This window comes from Benincasa hispida, chromosome 6 (genome assembly GCF_009727055.1).
Source record: "Benincasa hispida cultivar B227 chromosome 6, ASM972705v1, whole genome shotgun sequence".
Classification (NCBI taxonomy): Eukaryota; Viridiplantae; Streptophyta; class Magnoliopsida; order Cucurbitales; family Cucurbitaceae; genus Benincasa; species Benincasa hispida.
The window spans coordinates 50,096,999-50,120,795 of NC_052354.1; the positions used below are offsets into that span (position 1 = coordinate 50,096,999).

The following is a 23,797-nucleotide window of genomic DNA, read 5'->3' on the forward strand; positions in this document are numbered from 1 at the left end:
TTGCAATTATAATTATTTATTTAATAAAAGCTATAATAAGCTTTTAAATGCTAAAAAGAATTTATTTTTATAGCTTTTATAAACTTTTTTAAAGAACTTTTTACAGCTTTAATAATGCTATTATTGCATCTTTTAAAGCTTCTTAATTATGTTCATGTTGCAATGATTGTGTTTTATACCTTGCTATTTATTAAAATTGAAATGAAAAAAATATTTATATTCCACATAATCAAAATGTGTATATATACAAGATTCATATGGTAAAAAAAAGACATATTAATAAGTATCATACATTTGGAGATAAACAAAATGTAAACTTTATAAATTACAAAATGTTGATAGGTGAAAATCCAATTAACTCCAACTTATGTTTGTGGTCTAGACATTGTATATATTAATAGTCTTTCACCAACCTATAAAAAATCATCAAATAATAAATAGGGAAGTAAAATTGTTAAAATAAAGACCTAAAATAATAAGGACCCAAAAAAATCACAAAACATTCGTAAAGTTAGATTCTACTTTTCATTCTCTAATAGCTAAGGAAACTAAAGCCTGTTTTGATCGACTTCTAGTTTGAAGTTCAAAATTCAAAGTAAAGAGTAAAACTATAGCTTTGAAGAAGAGCCTTGATTCATAAGATTTTACACCATTATAAACTGATAACTTTCTCCTAGAGCAAAATGTTCAAACCATCAATTTTGTTCCTACTGCAACCACAAAACAAGATCCAATTTATAATCAATCATTCATAATCAAATCAAACTAACAAAATGAGTTTGAAACAACTCTAATTCATTTACTTCAAATTCATGGCCTCAACGTACAAATTTCCATCAATTTTGAACATATAGGGAATCGGGAAATAAATACACAGATGAAAAATATGTAAAGCCCTTTAAACCTTCATTCTCACTAAAATGATATTTCACAAAACAAAAAGAAGGAACATACATTCAGCAACATTTTAGAATAAACTCACAAGGGAAAGTTGAGATGGTCAATTTTTATCTCCTTCAAGCTTCAAAATATTTGGAAAACTACCGTGTTAAACAAAACTCCTGGAATAGATAACGTCAAGCAAGTCCAATACATGTCTTTTTAAATGCCTTACATAGAACCAAAGGATCGTAGAGTGCCTTACATAGAACCAAAGCTTCAAAAGTTGAGATGTTCATTGTTGATCTCCTTCAACTAGATCTGCATGAATTTGATCATTTAAATCTAAAAGAAAGATTCGAATTATTATTTTAATGTACCATTTGAGAACCAAAGTAAAGAGGCCTTCAGTGAAGGCAGTGTCAGTGGGAGAAGAACGAAAAAAAAAAACTTAGTTAAATATTTAAGAAACAAAGTAAATGAACCTTCTGATTGTGAAGAAAAAGAAAAGACCCTCTAAACTTTGCAATCCCTTATAAAACCCACCTCATAAACAATACAACAAAAGCAAGAAAAGGCACTTAGATTACCATAATACTGCTACCAACAATGCCCAACATGCCAAAATCTTGGAACATTCTCTTTTGACCTCTTCTGCAGAAACAAAATCAAGCAAAGCATCCCATGGACAACCATAAAAATCTCCAAATTTTCAGTCAACATAAGAACATCTCTAAATCTCCCCTCCACTCCTAGAAAATCAATAATAACATACATTTTAAAAAAAATCATCCAAAAATAGGATATACAAAGAGGAATAATATGTTAAGCTTCATGCTCAATCCGAACTACTAAAACAAAATCTCATAATCGTTTATAGTAGTAGGAACAAAAAAAAAAAAAAAAAAAAGAAGAAGAATTAGCCATCAACCTGAATGTTTTTATGTTTTATGTAAGCTTTATTTCATTGGAAAAGAAAACAAACTTTCAAAAAAAATCCTATTATAGAAAATCATAGGCAGGCAAATACATTATTCAAAAACCAAAAGCCACATTTACATTTACAAATTGTAAGTTCACAGATAAAATAATAGATTGAAGTTGGATTCAAAGACAAATAAAGAAAACAAATTTGATTCTAACAAATTTACTGATAAAATGCTTACAACTAAAATATAGGAAATAACACTTCCTGCAAAGCAATTACTATTAGATGTGTATTCTTTACTTGGAAAATTAAATCTGAATTAAGAATGCCCAAATAGAATACAACACAACTAGCAGAATAAATCGAAAGCAACAAAAAATACAACAAACACAAGGATATATAATGTTTCGACCAATTTGGTTTACATCCACTTTGAAAACCAGCATGAAGTAATTTTATTAAGAACAATGGAGATTGCAAATTATAGAAAACCAACAAAATCAACAATCTGTGATTTCAAAATGAAAACACAATTAATCTGCCTCTTTACCTAGACTAGTCATCGAGCAAAACACCGTCAAACACGACTATACCGCCGACCAAAAACACCCATTGATATCGAGAGATCCGCGAACAATATCACCTCTAGAACCAAGACCCACCCGTTGAAAACAGCCCCTGAAACTGGAATCAATCTGCCCGAAACTAACCACACCGGAAACCCACTTGCCGGACACGAACCGAAACCCATGCGCTTGCACTAGACCGAACCGAAAAGTACCTCCACAGCTTCGAACTCCAGCGACGACAGCTTCTGATCTGTGAGTGAGACCACCAACATCAATCTCTCTCTCTCAGTTGACTGCAGTAGTAAGTTTTTTTCCTTCTCCACATATGGTGTTTTTTTTTTCATATGCAGTTGTTCCCTCTCTTTTTTTCTTAAAAAAAAGAAAAAAGTGTTACATGATGGGTGCCCTAATAAGAAGAATATGAAATTAATTACAAAATTGTCATCAGCCTGTATTTACAAGTTTGTCATTGAGCCTTTAATTCCACCAATTTCCTAATGAAAGCCTACTTAAATGACTTGTTGTTTTCTACAAATCTTCCTCATAACAAGAATATTTAAGTGTCAAGCTGATTCTCCAATCTCCCTATCATCCGTATTTAATATTCAGCTCATCTAATAGGTATTTAAACCTATGAACTGGAAGAACCTTGGTTAACATATCTGACAAATTCTCAACTGTATGAACCTAGACCAGTTCAACATCTTTCTGAGCAACAACTTCTCCGATAAAATGAAATTTGACATCGATATGCTTAGATCGTTCGTGATTAGATGGATTCTTCACAAGATGAATAAAACTTTGGCTATCACGACAAACAATAGGAATAAACTCTTGTGACAATAACCATTCAACTATTTTTTTCAAACGCAATGCCTCTTTATAACTTCATCTACTAAAATATACTCTGACTCAGTAGTAGACAAAGCAACAACTAATTGTAGAGCAACCTTCCAACTAAACATATTACCAAACAAAAGAAAAATGTGACCTGATAACGACCTTCTTTTATCAAGGCCTGCAGTATAATCTGCATCTGTGAAGCCTTCTAATAGTGCCGATTTATCACAATTTCAGCTAAAAAATAGTGATACATTTACACTACCTTTTAAATACCGAAGTACCCATTAAACTGCATTCCAATGTTCCTTCCCAACATTTAATATAAACCTACTTATCATACTCATAGCATAACCCAAGTCAGGTCTAGTACAAATCATCATATACATAATGCTTCCAACAGCATTACAAAAAGGAATATTAAACATCTCTAATCTTTCGTGTTCAGTAATAGGACACTAAGACAAAGAAAGTCTAAAATGAGATGCTAAGGGTTTCGAGACTGCCTTACAACCAGACACATTATACTTCTCAAGCAGTTTATGCACGTAACTCTCCTACGAAATGGTTACCAAACCTTTCTCCTTATCTTTTTTCAAATCCATGACTAAGAGCTTTTTCAATTCATCTAAATCTTTTATCTCAAACTCACTACTCAATTGTCTCTAGAGTTCACATATTTCTATATAATCGTTAGACATCAGGATCATATCATCTATATATAACATTAGATAAATATAATACCTTTCTGAGATCGTTTTCAATACATGCAGGCGTCATATGAACTCCTGTGAGACCCCTGCTTCAAAATAAAAGTATCAAACCTAATATACCACTATATCGGCGGTTGCTTCAATTCGTAGTTGGACTTGTGAAGACGATAAATCATGTCTTTCTTTCCCTTCATCTCATAGCCCTAAGCTAGCCATGTAGATCACCTCTTCCTGTTCACCATGAAGCATTGTTGTGGTGACGTCCATCTATTCAATAAACATATCGAAGTGAACAACAATAGATAAAATTAATCTAATGGATAATGCCTCACCACCGGAGAGAAAATCTCAACTCCCTCCTTCTCAGTGTAGCCCTTGGCTACCAGCCTAGCCTTATACCTAGGCTTATTGTCACCTCTTGTACTTGGCTTAATTGTAAAAATCCACTTTGACTGGATGAGTTTCTGATTAGGAGGCTTTGGAACTAATTGAAGGATCTTTAAACGAAGAGCATCCATGAGCGCATTCGGATCTTTTCGATTTCACCGTGACCGAAATACAACATATACATTCTAACATACAGTTATGCAAACAAACAGTAATTACCGGCATGCTTTGAACACTAAAATACAAAGGGAGAGAGTTCTTATACCAGTTGAAAACCCTCTTCAAGCTTTAGCACTCAGATGCAGCGGAAGAACCTCCACTCGTACTCTATCGCCCAGCAAACGCGTCATCTGCAGCAGCACGATCAATCACGAACAAGTGAATGCAGTGGGGACTACACCACCAAAAAGGAGTCCTTGGTATTCTCGGAGTGAGAATCCAAAGTGTGGACTTTGGTGAGTTTGGTAGAGGTTAGAGAAAAACCTAATCGTGTAGACGATAAGCAAGTGGGAAAGAAAATGAAGCTATCGTATAGCTAAATGCTTATCGTTTAGAAGAAGATACACGATCGTGTAGGTTTTACTTGCAGTGGACACTTTCCCTTTTTCAACCGTGGGCACCTTCTTGGGGGCGACAAGCCAGTGGGTTTAGCAGGTGCCTTCCCTTTTCTCTACACTCTTCTTCTTCTTCCCCTTTACAGAGTAGAAAGTAGAAGGTGCAAAACTTCGTTCCTGGATCGAACCTCTATGGAACGTTTTTGGAGATGAAGCAACATTTGCCTCACCCTTCTTCCTCTCCTTACTTTTCAGTAAAGAATGGTAGGTCTGCAACTCGTTGAGGAAGTTGTAAGATTATATTTCACTTTGTTAAGAATCACATTGCTAACAAAGTGTAGGAAGTTCTCCAACAATGGAAGCAGAATCTAAACTTGGTGCCCTCATCGATGGTAACTCATTCGTCTCCGCCACATAAAAGTAGACCATCATGTTAAGCACATGTTCTCGAACAAAGGTGCCTCCTCTCCATTGGAGTGGAATATAACTTAAGAGCCTTATGCATTAAGCTATTCAACAGGTGTCCAAACATCATATACAGGGACTCCATGATCTCCACGCGCTGAGACCAATAGACTCATTTTCTTGGCTAAGACTTCAAAAAGACCTTGCTAGGACTTAGACTCAGGCCTTCTCATTCGCCCTTGTCCCATCGCTTGTATGCCTCCTGAACATTTCGAGCGGCATTTGGAGCTGGAATAGAGGACAGGCCTCCGTGAGAGCGAACATGCAGAATCCTCGATGATTAGAAATCATCGTGATCATTATGTTTCCAAATGTCCGAAATTATCGCCAGTTAGTTTTTCGGCGCTTAACAAAGCCAATGTGGCTGTTGCATTTTGAAAAAGAGTTTTTTGCTGAAAATACGACCAAACTTTATTGATTAAGCTAAACCACTTTTAAACCAATCAGTTTTGCAAACAGGTTCAAAGTACCCTAAGTTATAAGACTTCTATTTTGCAATGATGCCCTAGTGAAGCAGACATACGTCACCGATGGTGATCAGATGACCTTCATTGGATGAGTCCATTCTCAACCATTAGTAGACCCAACTCTTGAACTGCAACCTAACAGCCACCATTTTCAGTCCAGAACTGTTAATCTTAACAATTCTTGTGTAAGTGTGACCCTCGCTTTCCATGCCAAGTCCCGCCTAATGACCCACTGTAGAAAAAGCGAATTAGGAACAAGAGACTAAAGTTACCCTTATCCTCTTACAAGAGAATCAAATAAAGAGATGCCAAAACTATCATCCTTTAAGGGGGAACCCCAGTGCCTCGAGGCGATGCACAGTAACTTTGTTCAACCTAAACGAGGGAGACCGAGGGATAATATTGTCCACACTTCCCGTCCCACTTACTATGAACACTCTCTCTCATCCACCTTGATATTGACCTACCCAAACACCATCCGTTAGGGGACACGCCAAAGGTGCTCGAGCCGAGGTAGATCTCACGGTTGACTTTAGGAGAAAACGTGAAAGGTAAAGTAAGCATCTTATGTCTCAAGTACTCCCACTGAATGTTATTCCTAGGGTTATTAAACCTAGACAATCCAGCTACTGATTTTAGTCCTAAGGTCTGTTTTTAATCTTGCTTCATAACCAACGTTGTCTAAAATATGAAACAAGTTCAAGTATCATATTTAAACACTTTAATAGACTGTCCTTAACTTGCATGCATGCATCAAATTTATCTAATTACTTTCTAGGCTAATTCCCAAAGGTGGTGTTACGTTCGTCAACTTAAATACCGCCAGCCTAGACAGAACCCGCCTTACGAACAAAGGTCCCTATAATAGATAGATTGCTACACTTTAACATTTTAATTAGCCAATTTAATCCTATTAACTGATTAAAAAGATTAAAGCCTTAGGATTGCTATCATATTAGAATCGTGATCCTTAGGTCTAAGTGATCCAAGTTTAAAATATTTTAAAAACCGTGAATTAACTAAATGAGCATGCATGTCTTTCTTCATTCCTTTTAGTTATAATTTCTCTTTAACTTTAAAAAGAACAATTAAAAATTATTGCACACAACAAGGTATTAATAATGCTTATAAAGTTAACCTATGTGTCATCTTCATGCAATGTCTGTCATACTATACATAACTTTTATATATATACGGTATAAATCAAGCAAAAACAATGTTTCATCACCCTTATACTATAATAATTATAATATAAGATGAAGCATGTCAATGCTTTTATGCATGCAATAAATAAACTCTATATTATATGATGCATGAACATGCACTACAATATTAAATCATGCTTCTTTAAATTATAACAATTACAACAAAGATGATGTATGACCAATGCATAATCTAAAGTGGGAATTTACTATATTACATACCATATGACATATAATAAACATACATCGCATGTATTAAACTAAGGATTAATGGACTGGGATGAGCCTTTACAAAACCGAAATGAAATAACCCTATCTATTATAATTTTCAATCGAGCGAAACTGGTTCACAGGTAACCGGGTCTTGAACCGCTAGGAGGCTCCGTCGTGTAGTAAATGCCAAAGGTAACGATCGCCAATGCGCACTAGACGATAGACGCAAAAACTAACCGATCGCTGGACGACTACGAGGCTGCGAAGCCTGATCATCTATCAATCGCTTAAGTGGCGATAGTACGATTTACCTTGCTTATAAGTGTCGTTTAGTCAGTTACTAAGTATGAAGCTGCTTAACCTAAACGATCATAGTGCGTGCGTGCCGTACAACGATACACGAGCAAGTAATCGCACATAACCCGATACTCAGTGTCGCTATACCACATCGTCTAACAACACACGCTTGATCACACATTCTTGAGAACTGACATAACTTCTCGTCTTCTTCAGAAATGAAACCTGAGACATACAAAACTTGTCCTTAACGAATCCCTTTAATCCTTCTAATAGACTCAAGATCAATTCATTATCAAAACTAACCTCAAAAACCCAGGGTCCCTATCGCCTCAAACAAGCCACAAATAAAAGAATTAATCAAACTAGCAACATCCACGAAAACACAGCCATGATATATGCACATCCACAGCAATTTATACAAAAATTTAACAGACAGACAATGCACCCACCAAGAATGTATATAAATTCATTGCATCAATGAAAATTGTGAATATCAGAACCTGACTCTATAGCCTAAAGTGACTCCATGCCTGAATGGCAGTAGGCCCCTCTTGGAGTCCTGCATCGAGTACTTGAGCAACATCTTGTCAATGTACAATGCCTGAGACAATGCTAGCACTTTGTTCTTACAATCTCGAAAGATCTATATACCAAGAACAAACTGAGCCTCTCCTAAATCTTTCATTTGGAATTGGGTCACTAGCCAGTTCTTAACTGCAGTCAGTAAACCTACATCATTCCAATGAGTAGGATATCATCTACGTACAACACTAAGAAGACTACTAAAGAATTGATGATCTTCTTGTAGACATAAGGTCATCAACATTTTAGTCAAAGCCATACGACTTGATCACAGTATCAAACCGTATGTTCCAGGATCGAGATGCCTGTTTTAGTCCATAAATAGACCAATTCAGTTTGCAAACTTTTTGCTCTTGACCTTGGGCTATGAATCCCTCGGGTTGCACCATATAAATGGTCTTCTCAAGCTTTTCATTCAGAAAGGCCATCTTGACGTCCATCTACCAGATCTCATAATTATAATAAGCTGCAATGGACAGAAGGATGCGGATCGACTTTAACATGATAACTGGCGAGAAATTCTCCTCATAGTCGACTCCTTCTACCTGGGTATAACCTTTTGCCACAAGTCGAGCCTTGAAGGTCTGTACCTTCCCATTAGCATCCCCTTTGCGCTTGTAAATCCATTTACAACCTATAGGTCTTACCTTATCAGGTTGATCTACAATATCCCATACTGAGTTGAAGTACATCGACTTCATCTCAAGATCTATTACCTTGACCCATTCATCTCGGTTAACATCCTCCATTACCTTCTGATAAGACAACGGATCCTCAATGTTGCCATCTGCTACCATAGCAAGGATTTTCGTGAAACCCAGATAGCGAACGGGTGGGTTCGCAACCCTCCCACTACGTCGAGGTTCCCTAAACTCTTGAGGTAGAACCGACCTACTAGATGAACTCCCATCAACAACTTTTACTGATATAGTAGGCTCTTCAAAAACTATTGTTGAAGTTTTAATAGTTTCATTGGAAAGCTCATACAACACGACTTACTTCGTGGACTGTGCTCCCTAATAAAAACCTTTTCTAGGAAAGTAACGTTCGTTGAAACAAACACCCTATTTTTCATCAGATCATAAAAATAACCCCCTCGTGTACCTTTGGGGTAGCCTACAAAGAGGCATAACCTCGATCGTGGTTCCAACTTCTTGGGATTATTCTCAAGGACATGTGCAGGGCAACCTCAAATGTGGAAGTGACGTAAACTAGCTTTACACCCGTTCCACAACTCCATAGGTGTTCTCGCGACACTCTTGAAGGGAACACAGTTGAGTATGTATACCGCAGTCTCCACTGCAAAACCCCAAAACGAGTCCGATAAGGAAGTGTAACTCATGTCTAACAAGGTCCTATTTCTTCTCTCCACTACACCATTCTGCTGAGGTGTACCTGGCACTGAGAGTTGGAAAATGATTCCATGTTCTATCAAATAGTCCTGGAATGGCGAGTCCAAAAACTCTCCCCCTCGATCTGATCGAAGTGTTTTAATCCGTCTATCCAATGCGTTTTCAACTTCAACCTTGAACTCTTTGAACTTTTCAAAGGATTCAAACTTCTGTTGCATAAGATAAACATACCCATACCTGGAGTAATCATCAGTAAAACTAATAAAATACTCATAGCCACCTCGGGCTCGCACATTCATAGGACCACAAAGGTTAGAATGTACTAACTCAAGAGGCTCCTTGGCTCTATAACCTTTTACAGTAAAAGGTCATTTAGTCATCTTACCTTCAAGACAAGACTCGCACACTGGTAAAGAATTTTCTTCTAACTTACTTAGAAGTCCATTCTTCACCAATCTCTCAATCCTATTGAGATTGATGTACCCTAAACATAGATGCCAAAGATTGACATTTTCTTTTGGAGAAATACGTCGACATTTTTTATTGAGTTACGGCAGTTCTAAACAATTCAGTATTATGAAGGGAATTAATGGCTAACTGCCTTAGCACATATATATTTGATTCCAAATTTACATTACAAATAAAAACACCATCTTTATGAATAAATACTTTATCCACATTAAAAGAGACAGTATATTTACATTGCAATAAACACTTTACAGAAATAAGGTTCCTCTTTAGTTCAGGAACAATATATACATCATTCAAAACAAGAAACCAATTCTGTAAAGTTAATTAGAGCCCTTTCACTGCCATAGCTGAGATGACGTGCCCGGTGCCTACTCGCATCGTCATCTCACCAGCCTCCAGCTGTCACCAAGATCTAATCCCTTGAAAAGAAGAACAAACATGGTTAGTGGTGCCCAAATCAATTATCCAAGCAGAATCATCATTCTCCACTAAACAGGTTCAAGAACTAGTAAATCATATTTACCTTTATCGGTCTTGGCCTTAGCCTTGGCTGTTTTCTCCTCTTTCATATACCGAGGACAGTTCCTCTTCCAGTGTCTATCCTGGTTGCAGTGGAAACACTTTCCCTTTTCAACCGGTGGGCACCTTCTTGGGGGCGACAAGCAGTGGGTTAGCAGGTGCCTTCCCTTTTCTCTTACCACTCTTCTTCTTCTTCCCCTTTACAGAGTTAGAAGTAGAAGGTGCAAACTTCGTTCCTGAGGTCGAACCTCTATGGAACGTTTTGGAGGATGAAGCAACATTTGCCTCACCCTTCTTCCTCTCCTTACTTTTCAGTAAAGATTGGTAGGTCTGCAACTCGTTGAGGAGAGTTGTAAGATTATATTTCACTTTGTTAAGAATCACATTGCTAACAAAGTGTAGGAAGTTCTCCAACAATGAATGCAGAATTATGCTAACTTGGGTGCCCTCATCGATGGTAGACTCATTCGTCTCCGCCACATAAAAGTAGACCATCATGTTAAGCACATGTTCTCGAACAAAGGTGCCTTCTTCCATTTTGGAGTGGAATATATACTTAAGAGCCTTATGCATAAGCTATTCAGACGGTTGTCCAAACATCATCTACAGGGACTCCATGATCTCACGCGCTGAGACCATAGACTCATGTTTCTTGGCTAAGACTTCAAAAAGACTTGCTAGGATGTAGACTCAGGCCTTCTCATTCGCCCTTGTCCATCGCTTGTATGCCTCCTGAACATTTCGAGCGGCATTTGGAGCTGGAATAGGAGGACAGGCCTCCGTGAGAGCGAACATGAGATCCTCGATGATTAGAATCATCGTGATCATATGTTTCCAATGTCCGAAATTATCGCCAGTTAGTTTTTCGGCGCTTAACAAAGCCAATGTGGCTGTTGCATTTTGAAAAAGAGTTGTTGCTGAAAATACGAACAAAACTTTATTAGATTTTGCTAAACCACTTTTAAACCAATCAGTTTTGCAAAACAGGTTCAAGTACCCTAAGTTATAGACTTCTATTTTGCAATGATGCCTCAGTGAAGCAGGACATACGTCACCGATGGGGTGATCAGATGACCCTTCATTGGGATGAGTCATTCTCAACCATTAGGTAGAACCAACTCTTGGAACTGAACCTAACAGCCACCATTTTTCAGTCCAGAACTGTTAATCTTTAACAATTCTGTGTAAGTGTGACCCCTCGCTTTCCATGCCAGAGTCCCGCCCTAATGAGCCCACTGTAGAGAAGAAGCGAATTAGGACAAGAGACTAAGTTACCTTATCCTCTTACAAGAGATCAAATAAAGAGATGCGCAAAACTATCATCCTTTAGGGGGACACTCCCAGGGTGCCTCGAGGCGATGCACAGTAACTTTGTTCAACCTAACGAGGGAGACCGAGGGATATATTGTCACACTTCCCGCTCCCACTTACTATGAACACTCTCTCCATCCACCTTGATATTGACCTACCCAAACACCATCCGTTTGGGGGACACGCCAAAGGTGCCTCGAGGCCGAGGGTAGATCTCACGGTGTGAACTATTTAGGAGAAACGTGAAAGGTTTAAGTGAAGCATCTTATGTCTCAAGTACCTCCCACTGAATGTTCTACCTACGCTGTCTCTTATACACATCTAGATGTGTATAAGAGACAGACCTAGGGTTCATTAACTTAGACAATCCAGCTACTGATTTTAGTCTAAGTCGTCTTTTTAAACTCTGCTCATAAACAACGTTTGTCTATGAAATATGAACAAGTTCAAGTAGTCATATTTAAACACTTTAATAGACTGTCCTTAACTTGCATGCATGCATCAAATTTATCTAATTACCTTTCTAGGTAAGTTCCCAAGTAGGGGTGTTACGTTTCCGTCAACTTAAATACCCCAGCCTAGACAGAACCCGCCTTAGACAAAGGTCCCTTATAGATAGATTTGCTACACTTTAACATTTTATTAGCCAATTTAATCCTATTAAACTGATTAAAAGATTAAAGCCTTAGGATTGCTAATCATATTAGAATCGTGATCTTAGGTCTATGTGATCCAAGTTTTAAATATTTTAAAACCGTGAATTAAACCTAAATGAGCATGCATGTCTTTCTTATTTCTTTTAGTTATAATTTCTCTTTAACTTTTAAAAAGAAACAATTAAAAAATTATTGCACACAACAAGGTATTTATAATGCTTATAAAGTAACCTATGTGTCATGCTTCATGCAATGTCTGGTCATTACTATACATAACTTTTATATATATATACGTGTAATAATCAAGCAAAACATGTTTTCCATTCACCCTTATACTATAACAATTATAATATAACGATGATGCATGTCAATGCTTTTTATGCATGCATAAATATAACTCTTATATTATATGATGCATGAACATGCACTTACATAATTAAATCATGCTTCTTTAAATTATAACAATTACAACAAAGAGATGATGTATGACCAATGCATAATCTAAAGTGGGATTTACTATATGTACATACCATATGACATATAATAAACATACATCGCATGTATTAAACTAAGGATTAATGGACTGGGATGAGCCTTTACAAAAACCGGAATGAAATAACCCTATCTATTATATATTTCATCGAGCGAACTGGTTCACAGGTAAACCGGGTCTTGAACCGCTAGGAGGACTCCGTCGTGTAGTAAATGCCAAAGGTATACGATCGCCCAATGCGCACTAGACGATAGACGCAAAAACTAACCGATCGCGTGGACGACTACGAGGCTGCGAAGCCTGATCATCTATGCAATCGCTTAAGTGGCGATAGGTAAACGATTTACCTTGCGTTACTAAGTGGTCGTTTAGTCAGTTACTAAGTGATGAAGCTTGCTAACCTAAACGATCATCTAGTGCGTGCGTGCGTTAAACGATACACGAGCATCAAATCGTCTACATGACCCGATACTCAGTGATCGCTTACCCCATCGTCTACACAACGCGATCAACCCTTGATCATCTCTTTTCTTGAAGAACTGTAATACTTGCTCCGATCTTCTTCATAAACGAGACTCAAACAGACTTTCAATTACATACTCAATAACGATTATTAATGCCCAAAAACGCAGGGGCCTTTACAAACAACCACAAATGTAAAAGAATTAAATCAAACCTAGGCTAACATCCACGAAAACATCCATTAATATGCACATCCACAGCAATTTAACAAATTTAAACAGAGCAGACATGCACCCACCAAGAATGTATATGAAATTCATTGCATCAATGAAATTGGAATATCAGAACCTGACTCTGATACCAATTGAAGGATCTCTTAACAAAGAGCATCCATGAGTGCATTCGGATCTTTCTTATTTCACCATGACCGAAATACAATATATACATTCTAACATATAGTTATGCAAACAAACAGTAATTATCGGCATGCTTTGAACACTAAAATACAAAGGGAGAGAGTTCTCATACCAATTGAAGACCCTCTTCAAGCTTTAGAACTCAGATGCAGCAGAAGAACCTCCACCCATACTCTTATCACCCAGCAAACACGTCATCTACTGCAGCACGATCAATCACGAACAAGTGAACGCGGCGAGGTTGACGCCACCAAAAAAGAGCCCTTGGTATTCTCGGAGTGAGAATTGTGGACTTTGGTGAGTTTGATAGAGGTTGGAGAAAAACCTAATCATGTAGACGATAAACAAGTGGGAGAGAAAAGGAAGCTATCGTATAGCTAAATGCTAATTGTTTAGAAGAAGCTACATGATCGTGTAGGTTTTACTAAGCGATCATTTAGTAAAAGTTGGACGATCGTTTAGTAAACACGGCACACTATGCGATTGTTTGGGAAAGCTAAGCGGTCATTTAGGAACTAGCGTGCGATCGTTTAGGCGCGAAGTGTGCAATTATTTAGGCGCTGAGCAACTATCGTATAGGCTCTAGACTTATGCGATCGTACACGTTTTTACACCGATGCCAATTTTTCCGAACCTTTGTAAAATGAAACTAATTTTCATTTTATTCTTTGGTTACCATAACCGAAGCAGCTGCACCTACTTGTGCACATCCAAATGAAATTTTAGGCCAATTATCATATAATTAACAAATTTAAATATTTAATAAATATAATCATATTATATTCTTACCCTATAGTTTGATATCACATATCTATTATAGTAATTTCTCCTCCACATGATATAAATCATATTTATATCTCATTTCTTCCAAAATAATATATCTCATACATTTAACCAAATATATTATATATAATTAACTAGTCCAATTATATCATATATAATCAAACTTCCTCTTGTCAATTTGAACATTTCAAATTAACCTAAATACTGATTCTAGACTTTATCCAAGCTACCCAGGGACCTAATAGACCTGTTGCTCGAAGCGTCAATGGTACGTGAATAGCTGACTAAATTCTTTAGCCATAAGATCCACCATCCGTTAACTGTCAGGCATTCCACTAAAGATCAACAGTTAAACTCTTCTTACCACAGATATATTTCTGTGTCTAATGGATATAACCAATCATGAGTACAATGACCCTTCACAGATGCTTGTAAGTGCAGTTGGACCAATTCACCGTTTTTCCTCTGTAGTTACACCTCACTTCTTAAGTACCACTGATTCCTCTAATGAACAATACAACATCGTCCAACTATGTGTGAACACTTCTAAGGCCAAGAGAAGGTATGTGGCACCCCATCGTTCAAGCCTCGGAATCAACCCTTAAGGGATCTATCTATCTACTTATCCCTGCTTCAAGGAAGGAATGAATTCTATCTTGTGTAACTGAGTTCCCAATTCTCAAATCAGACGAATCCCCGAAATGGTAGGTTTGAATCGGCGACCTGGCCACTCGTACCCATATAAATCAAATGATCACCCTCAATGGTAGGAGTTTCGAACTCAGGATTGAGGTTACCTATGATCATCCTAGTGAAGTAAAGTCTTTGTCATGAACAGTATTATATAACAAGACGTTAATACTTCGTGGTCAGATCTTATAAAAACTCTTTGTATAGAACACCCTCGCTCGCATGTCCCCTATACGAATGATCAGGATCAGACCATCTGTGATAAATCACAACACTTGTGACCATTCCATAAAGAGAGCCGCATCTGTAGTGTTACCAGGATAAGATTTCCCTCCTTTATCCATATACTACAGACCATTTTGGTTATCACTCAAGACATGATCCACTTGTATGTCACCACATACATGCTTAAGTTATATACAAATAACTATGGATTTTATGTTTATTGGTTTATGGTAAAGCAAATAAAACATACAACTAAGCAAAAACAAGATGTGAAGTAAATATCATATATTATACAACACAAGCGTTCGTACAAACTGTTTACAAACTACAGGACACGAGACTTTAGGGCATCAACCCCAACACCAATGACCATGTCTGATTCTTCTGCAATGAGAACTCAGCTTCCGTAGCATCATTCATCTGTTCCTCTGAATCAAATACAATTGCCTCCTAAAAAATAAGAGCATTTACTTCAATACTATCAGTTGCACAAGTAAGAGCATAAGCAACTAAATTAGTATAACCATACCTCGTAGGAGCCTATCTCACCCTCTAAGGCCTGTCACTTGTAAGTTGATAATTTTGTAAGTCATTGCTACTTGAACTTTCTTCACCAAAAGCTCCCCCATCAATCAAAGTTCTTTGCAGTTAAGGTATTCCACCATCAAAATTGAATTTTTGTGAAGATTCTGTTTGTGAAACCAGTGGTGACTGATCACTGGATTCACCTGAACTAATTGATGGTTGTGCTTTAGAATCAGTTTTAACCTCTGCCTCAACCTGATTAATTGCCTGTTGTCTTTGCTGCTCTCTAACATAAAATGACATCTCTATTTCATTAAAAGTGACATCTTTACTAATGATACATTTCCAAGCACCAAAGCTTATACCCTGAGGATAGCCAATAAACATACATTTCGGTGCCCTCTTATTTATCTTTCCTTCCTTAACATGGGCATAAACTGAACATCCAAATACTCTGAGATGATTCAAACTTTGAGTTTTTCCTATCCATATCTCCTGAGAAGTATTTAAGCCAAAAGCAGTAGGCAGGCTTCTATTAATGAGATAATAGGTTGTTTGGGCAATTTCCCCCCAAAACTTCAAGCGTAATGAAGCATTTGTCAAGAAACATCTTGTGCGGTCCATAATTGTTCTATTAAACCTCTCGGCTAAACCATTTTGTTGTGGAGTGTACGTAACAGTAAAATGCATCGTAATTCCTTCAGATTTGCAAAACTTATCAAATTTTTTATTCACAAATTTTAAATCGTTATATGTTCTCAGATACTTTACCTTCTTGCCCATTTAGTTCTCAACCTGCTTCTTCCATTCAAGGAATTTCTCAAAGGCCTCATCCTTCTGTTTCAATGGATACATCCACACCGTCCTTGAAAAGTCATTAATAATTGACATGAAGTATCTCGAACCTCCCATAGAAGGTACCTTAGTAGGACCCCACAAATTTGAATGAACATAATCTAGTATACCTTTAGTAGAATGCTTCCATTTCCCAAACTTCACTCTAGTAGGCTTTCCCATTATGCAATATTCACAAAATAGGAGTTCAATGTCTTTAACTCTTCCAAGCAAGCCTTGTTGTGAAAGAGCTTGAAGACTTATTTCACTCACATGAGCTAGCCTTTTGTGCCACAACATAGACATATCTGTCTCTTTGCCAGATGCAACAACATCACTATCTGAAACTGCAGTACCCTCCAACACATATAGGCCATTCTTCAAAATCTCCTTCAGCTTAACCAGACAACCTTTTGTAACCTTCAGAACTCCCTTCTTAGATTTAGAAGAATAACCTACTCTATCTAATTCACTAAGAGAAATTAAATTTCATTTGAGTTTTGGAACATACCTTACGTTAGTAAGCATTCTGACCAACCCATCGTGTGTCGCTAGAAGAACTGTGCCAGTTCCTTTTACATCACAGGTACCGTTATCACTAAGCAAGACATTTTCCCTATCATTTTCCTAAAAGTCAATGAAAAAATTTCGATTAGGAGTCATGTGAAATATGCACCCTGAATCCATGATCCACGCATCCTGAATATCCCTAATGGACACCATCAAGACCTCTACTGAATCTACCTATCAGTAACATTTGTTGCACTAGATTCCCCATCATGTTGCTACCTAATGCTTCCATGCTCTTATTCAAAGGGCAATTTTTCTTAAAATGTCCATCTTTATGACATAAGAAACATTTCCTGACTTTTCCTTTGGACTTTGACCTGGATCTCGTCTCTTTTCCTTTTCCATTCTTTTTCTCATATCTGCTTCTGGCTATGAGTAACTTTTCATCCTTGCATTCTTTTTTAATTTCGAGATTTCTAGTTATCGAGGCATCCAACACTATATCCATGGACAATGAATCTTATCCATATTTAATAGCTGCCTTAACTTCTCGATACGATTCGGGCAATGAATTCAGAAGAATAATAGCTTGATTTTCATCCGACATCTTCCCATCGATGTTATTGAGATCAATTATAATCTTTTATAATTCATCCAAGTTCTTTTCTAAGTCTTTACTCAAGTCCATCTTATATCCAAAAAATTTCACTTTTAGATATAATTTATTTGGCAGAGACTTAGTCAAATAAAGACTTTCTAACTTCTTTCATAACTCCGTCGTAGTAGTAGCCTCGTCTACTAGCCTAAGCACTCCATCTGAAAGATACAGAATTATCGTCGAATAGGTCATCTCATCCATATCCTTTTTTCTCAGCTTCTGTGATTGTTGGCGAAAGGTCATTTTCGTCTAAGATTTTAGCTACCTACCAAAAAAGTTCTAGTCTTTATTTCTCCATAACCCAAAATCACCCTTCCTATCAAATCTAACAACTTTGAACCATGTAGACAACGAAGCTATCTATCAAATTTACCTCAATAGAAATTAACCTGAAAAAAGAATATAACAGCACACTACCACACATACCCTCCTTTGGATCGAATAGAGCTCTGATACCACTTGTAAAATTAAATCTAAACTAAGAATGCCCAAATAGAACACAACACAGCTAGCAGAAAAAATCGAAAGCGATAAGAAAACACAATGATATATAGTGGTTCGACTAATATGATCTACATTCACTTTGAGAACCAGCTTGGAGTAATTTTATTAAGAGCAATGAAGATTGCAAATTACAGAAAATCAAAAAAATCAACAATAAGAAATTTCAGAATGAAAACATGATTAATTTACCTCTTCACTGAGACTAATCGCCGAGTAAAACATCGCCAAACCCAACTATACCACAGGCCAAAAGCACCCCCTGATATCGAGAAATCAGCAGACAATATCACCTCAAAAACCAAGACCCACCCACTGAAAATAACCCCTGAAACCGGAATCAATCTGCCCGAAATTAACCACATCAGAAACCCACTCGTTGGATACGAACCAGAATTCACGTGCCTACACTAGACCGGACCGAAAAGTACCTTCATAGCTTCAAACCCCGACGTCCACAACTTTTGATCTGCAAACGAGACCACCGGCGTCAATCTCTCTCTCTCACTCGACTACAACAGTAAGTTTCTCTCCTTCTCATAGATGGTGTTTTTTTTTTTTTTCATATGCGGTTGCTCCCCCTTTTTTTTTCCAAAGTGGTACATGGTGGGTGCCCTAATAAGAAGATGATGAAGTAAATTACTCAATTGCCATTATTCCATATTTACAAGTTTGTCATTGGATCTTTAATTCCACCAATTTCCTAATAAAAGCCCAGTTAAATGACTTGTTATTTTCTACATTGAAGACAGATGCCCAAATTATGATAACAAGATACTGATACAAATTACTGATTAGCTAAATACCACACAACAATAAGTAAGATGAACAAGAAGTGAATGAGATCCGAAACTGAAAGAGTAGTAAACAGCTAAAGAAGGAATCTGCCCTTTTTGATGGGATGTAGAAGCACGCAACGGTAGCAATCAGAATCAATAATCACACTAATTATATTTAATTTGAATTCTAAAAAACATGCAAAACATAATTTCCAGAAGAGGGTTTCAAGAGTATCACACCTTTGTTGAATTCCTCCAATTGCAAGTTGTTCTTCACGGATTCTCAGTTTCAAATCTTCAATGAACCACCAAGATATTTTCTCTACTATTCTCAGCATTGAATTTGAGTGGTGGAACTCATGATTGAAGTGAATTGTGAAGGAATTGGAGAGGGGCTTGGTAGAGAGAAAAATTCTGCAGAACTTCAGTAAATTCTAGCCTTCTCTCTTCTATGAATCAGAGAAATTGAAGAGTTTTTATCAATCTTCTACATGCAGGCATTGATCAATTTCAGTCAATGCCACTTTAAGGTCAAAGATTAAGTGGGCTAGGTAGTAAAATCATGTGTAAACACATCTAATTTTCAAGAAATTGGAATTTCCCACTATCAAAGTCATTTTTCAATTTTTAATTTGATTTAATTCAAAAATTAAATCTATTTTAAAATTCAATTTCTAGAAACTGAATTTGAAAATTTGAAAAATTAATTTGATTTTAATTAATTAAATAATTTAATATCAAATATTAAATTAATCACACACCTAATTTTAAACATGAATCTTATTTATGTAATTAATATTTAAATCATCATTTAAATATTATAAACTCTCCAATTTTGTTTAATTTCGATAAATTAAACGTTAATTATATCAATATAATTATACATAACCTTAATCTGAAATTGAACAATTCAAATTCAAACCCTAATTTGCAATTTGAACATTGAAACCCTAAATTCAATTTGAACACTTCAAATTGAAATCATTTCAAATTCACTCAATTTACTAATTCAAGGTATTCATGTTTTACTAGCTAGTAGAGGGACCTTATGGACCTACAAATCATGAGCTTCAATGATTTGAGATTAATTGGAAACTCTTTAGACCAAATTAATCAATATTCGTTAACTATCGAGTCACACCACTATAATTCGATATTTGCATTCTCCTCTAGATATATTTGTGTCCACTTGATTTAACCATAATTAGTAAGTCGACCATTCTCAGGTTGTTCGTAATAACGGTTGGGTTAAATATTATTTTACTCCCGAAATTATGTCTTACTCCTTAAGTTTCATTGATCCTCTAATGAACAATTGGTTTGTGATACAATCACTAAACATAATCCCTCTTGGACCAATGAGAGGGTGGGGTCCCTTGTTCAAGGCCCGGATTCAGAACTTAAGAGAACAACCCTCACCTATCCCTAAATCAAATAGCCGTGAATTCCATCTTGCATTCTATGTCTCCAGCTATCCACTCAGTCTTACCCCTGAAATGGGAGGCTTATTGAGCCGGTGCTGTTGAGCCAACCCTCACGTATAAAAATCTAAGGATAATTTCGAATAAACGGGAGTTCATAGTTAGCTCAAAATTAAGATCGAGTTACCTAGGTCATCTAAGCGAAATAGTCAGTCTTAAATAGTAAAGAGTGTTATAAAGTAAGAGTGACTTATTTCTTGGTCCGACCTTATACAAATTCATTATATAGGACGCCCCCACTCCTCATGTCAATACATAAACGAATTAGGATCACTTCGTTTGTAGCACCTTACAACAAATTGTAACAACTACAGAGTGGGCCGCATCCGATAGTGTTACCAAAATAAGGCACCTAACCTTATTTATATAACTATAGATTGTTTTGGCTATTTACTCGAATTTGATCCATTCTTATGTCTCCACATAAAGTTCAAGTATTCATATAATAGCCATGGATCTTTGTTTATTGGAGTTAGTCTTTATAAGTGCAATTTACAAATTCAATAACAACTTCATTGAATCAATGTTGAATAACATCTTCATTGATAATAGAAAATGTTTAATTTTACAAACTGCAAGTTTTAGGACATACAACCCAACACCTTTTATAACATAAAATAAATTTTTTTTTTAAAAAAAAAAGAATTAGTGTCATTCTTCTTTCATCAATGGAAGAAGAAGATGCATATGAATTATAATTATCTAAGTGTTTATGCTAGATAGATGGAAACTCAAGTCCAGGGTATTTTACATAACAATCTCCTATATCAGCTTGCAGATTTGGATAAGAAAAGAGAAATATTGTCGTACAAGGTTATATCAAATACTAAGTCAGGATTTCTAGTAAACACATAAGGTAATTGGTAAAAAGTACGATAATTGAGTAATAACTCTTTATTTCATATGAAAGTGATCCTCAACAGAGCCTGATGCCCAAAAAAACTCACCTAAAAAGCAAAGAAAACAAACTAACATGGAATACAAAACGCTTGAGCTTGAGAAGAACGACATTCTTGGTTACCTTAGCATAATAATTCCTTCCAAACTCTACGTGCAATTTGATATCCACCTAAATCAAAGGCCTTGAATTTGATGTTTTCCAATACTCAACTCCTTGAACGTGGGGTATTGGGTAGGTTGGTGCTGAACTAACCTGTAAAACAAACAAAACCAAGAAGGAAAAGAAAGAAAGAAACTGTTGAATTTCACACGTTTTCCTTTATTTCTAACATTTAGAATACACGTTTCAGCTATTTTCTTCAACCTTACATGAAAAATGAAAAAACAAACTTGATCATTCAAAGAAAGGGCATATACATTCTGGAGCTTGAAATATGGAGAGAATTGCAAACAAAAAATGAAAAAGAAGAAGTAAATCAGATGAACACCAAAGAAGTAAATCATATGAACACTAGAGCTTTTTAAAGTGGTTCAATCATAAGTACCTACTTTCACTGTCCATTAGAGCAATTTTACTCAAATCTCTCTCAAACCTAACTGATTTTTATTTCAATTTTAGAGAGTAATTTAGATAATGAACTTCCTTCATAAACAAATAGCAATAACCAATTGAGGAATTAGCTAGCACTAAGGATTAACTTAAATTCATAGTCATGGTTTTCACACTTCTCCTTTCTCAACTTACATTTGATTTTTAATGTCATATACCATATTTTAAAAATATGTAAACAATCAGGATCCACTTAAATTCATAGCCAAACTAATTCCACCATATGAGAAAAACAGGGGGTGGGAGGGAATCAGAATTAGAGTCAACAACAATGAATACAAACATAAGAGGCTGGAAGTATAGAACTTCACCAAGCTTTGCTGCCCAGACGACGTGGTGGACAAATCCAGAACAACGTTACAATTAGCCAACAAAACCCTTCTCTTGGAACACACCATGGCTGAGATCAAAGCTCTCACAACACCATCATCCGAAGCAATCACACCATCCATATGAAGGGAGAGAAGCGAAACAGCACACACAATCTCAGTTCAATCCAAAGGGAGGTAAAATAAAGTAAAGATATATGTTACTCAAAAAGAATAAGAAGAGAATAAAGAGAGAAGATTGGAGGCATAAGAGTTTGGAAGCGATGTAGGAATTGAGAAAGAATAATGGAATGATAGGGTTCAAGTTGTTGGGAACTTTGATCAATCATCCTCTCGTAATGCAACATTGAGGTTCTGTAAATTGAAAGAGGAGAGCGAGAGAAGGAGAAGAGGAAAGACTTAGGTTTAGAGATAAGAAGAGAACGGAGAAGTGTGAGAACTATAGAAAGTAAGAGTATCATTTGAACGATAGGATTTTTCCATTTTTTTCTGTCAACTTTTTTTTATTTCCCCCGGACATTTTAGCAATTTTTCGCCTTTTTTTCGTAACCTTCAATAGCTCATTTTGGAAAAGGTTGTCTTCAAATGCTATAAAAAGGGTAGTTCTTTAATGAACAAAGGTATACTAAATGTGAGTATATAAATCTAAACCTCCAAATTTAAGAGAAAAGGTACACCTCAATTATAAACGAATTAAGTGCTCATGTGGGTTTATTTTGAGAATTCGCCAACATCCATATTTAGAATATTATATATATATATATCATTAGTCAATATGAGCCTAGCTTAGAGGTACAAAATTGGTATGTACTCCTTTTGAAGTCAAAAGTTCAATTGTATCAATATTCAAAAAGTTTGATTTACAAAAATGTATCTAATCAACTATATGTCTAATCAATTTGTTGCGTATCAAAGTAAATAATATATAGGCTCAAATAGAGCTAGCTATTTTATCTAATACATGGGTTAATTCGTAACTTTTAAAAACTTCAAGGACTAAAATGAAAACACAATTTAAAACTTATAAAGTATAAATAGTTTAAAAAAGAAAAAAAAAAAAAAAGAGAAAAAGGAAAACATAAACACAAGCAACAATAAACAAACCCTAATTATTCTACTAAAACCAAAGAAAAACCACACTAAAATTCAATTGGCCAAAAGCTGTAAATTAAAGCTATTTGTTCAAATTAAAA

At 36.1% G+C, this 23,797-nt stretch overlaps 1 long non-coding RNA gene across 9 annotated transcripts; it reads right to left on the reverse strand.

Annotated features, from left to right (window-relative positions):
* Nucleotides 1–505: 505 nt before the first annotated feature.
* On the reverse strand, nucleotides 506–23,056 carry LOC120079674. 9 transcript variants are annotated; one of them, XR_005482314.1, is made up of 8 exons: nucleotides 21,787–23,056; nucleotides 19,525–19,733; nucleotides 18,698–19,120; nucleotides 13,892–14,104; nucleotides 3,961–4,160; nucleotides 2,358–2,626; nucleotides 1,470–1,631; nucleotides 506–1,200 (listed from the first exon to the last, which is right to left on the reverse strand). It is a non-coding gene; the product is annotated as an uncharacterized LOC120079674 (long non-coding RNA). The 9 variants fall into 9 exon arrangements; XR_005482316.1 differs by lacking the exon at nucleotides 13,892–14,104 and having other exon boundaries at nucleotides 21,787–23,055; XR_005482315.1 differs by lacking the exon at nucleotides 3,961–4,160 and having other exon boundaries at nucleotides 21,787–23,054.
* Between the last annotated feature and the right edge of the window lie 741 nt (nucleotides 23,057–23,797).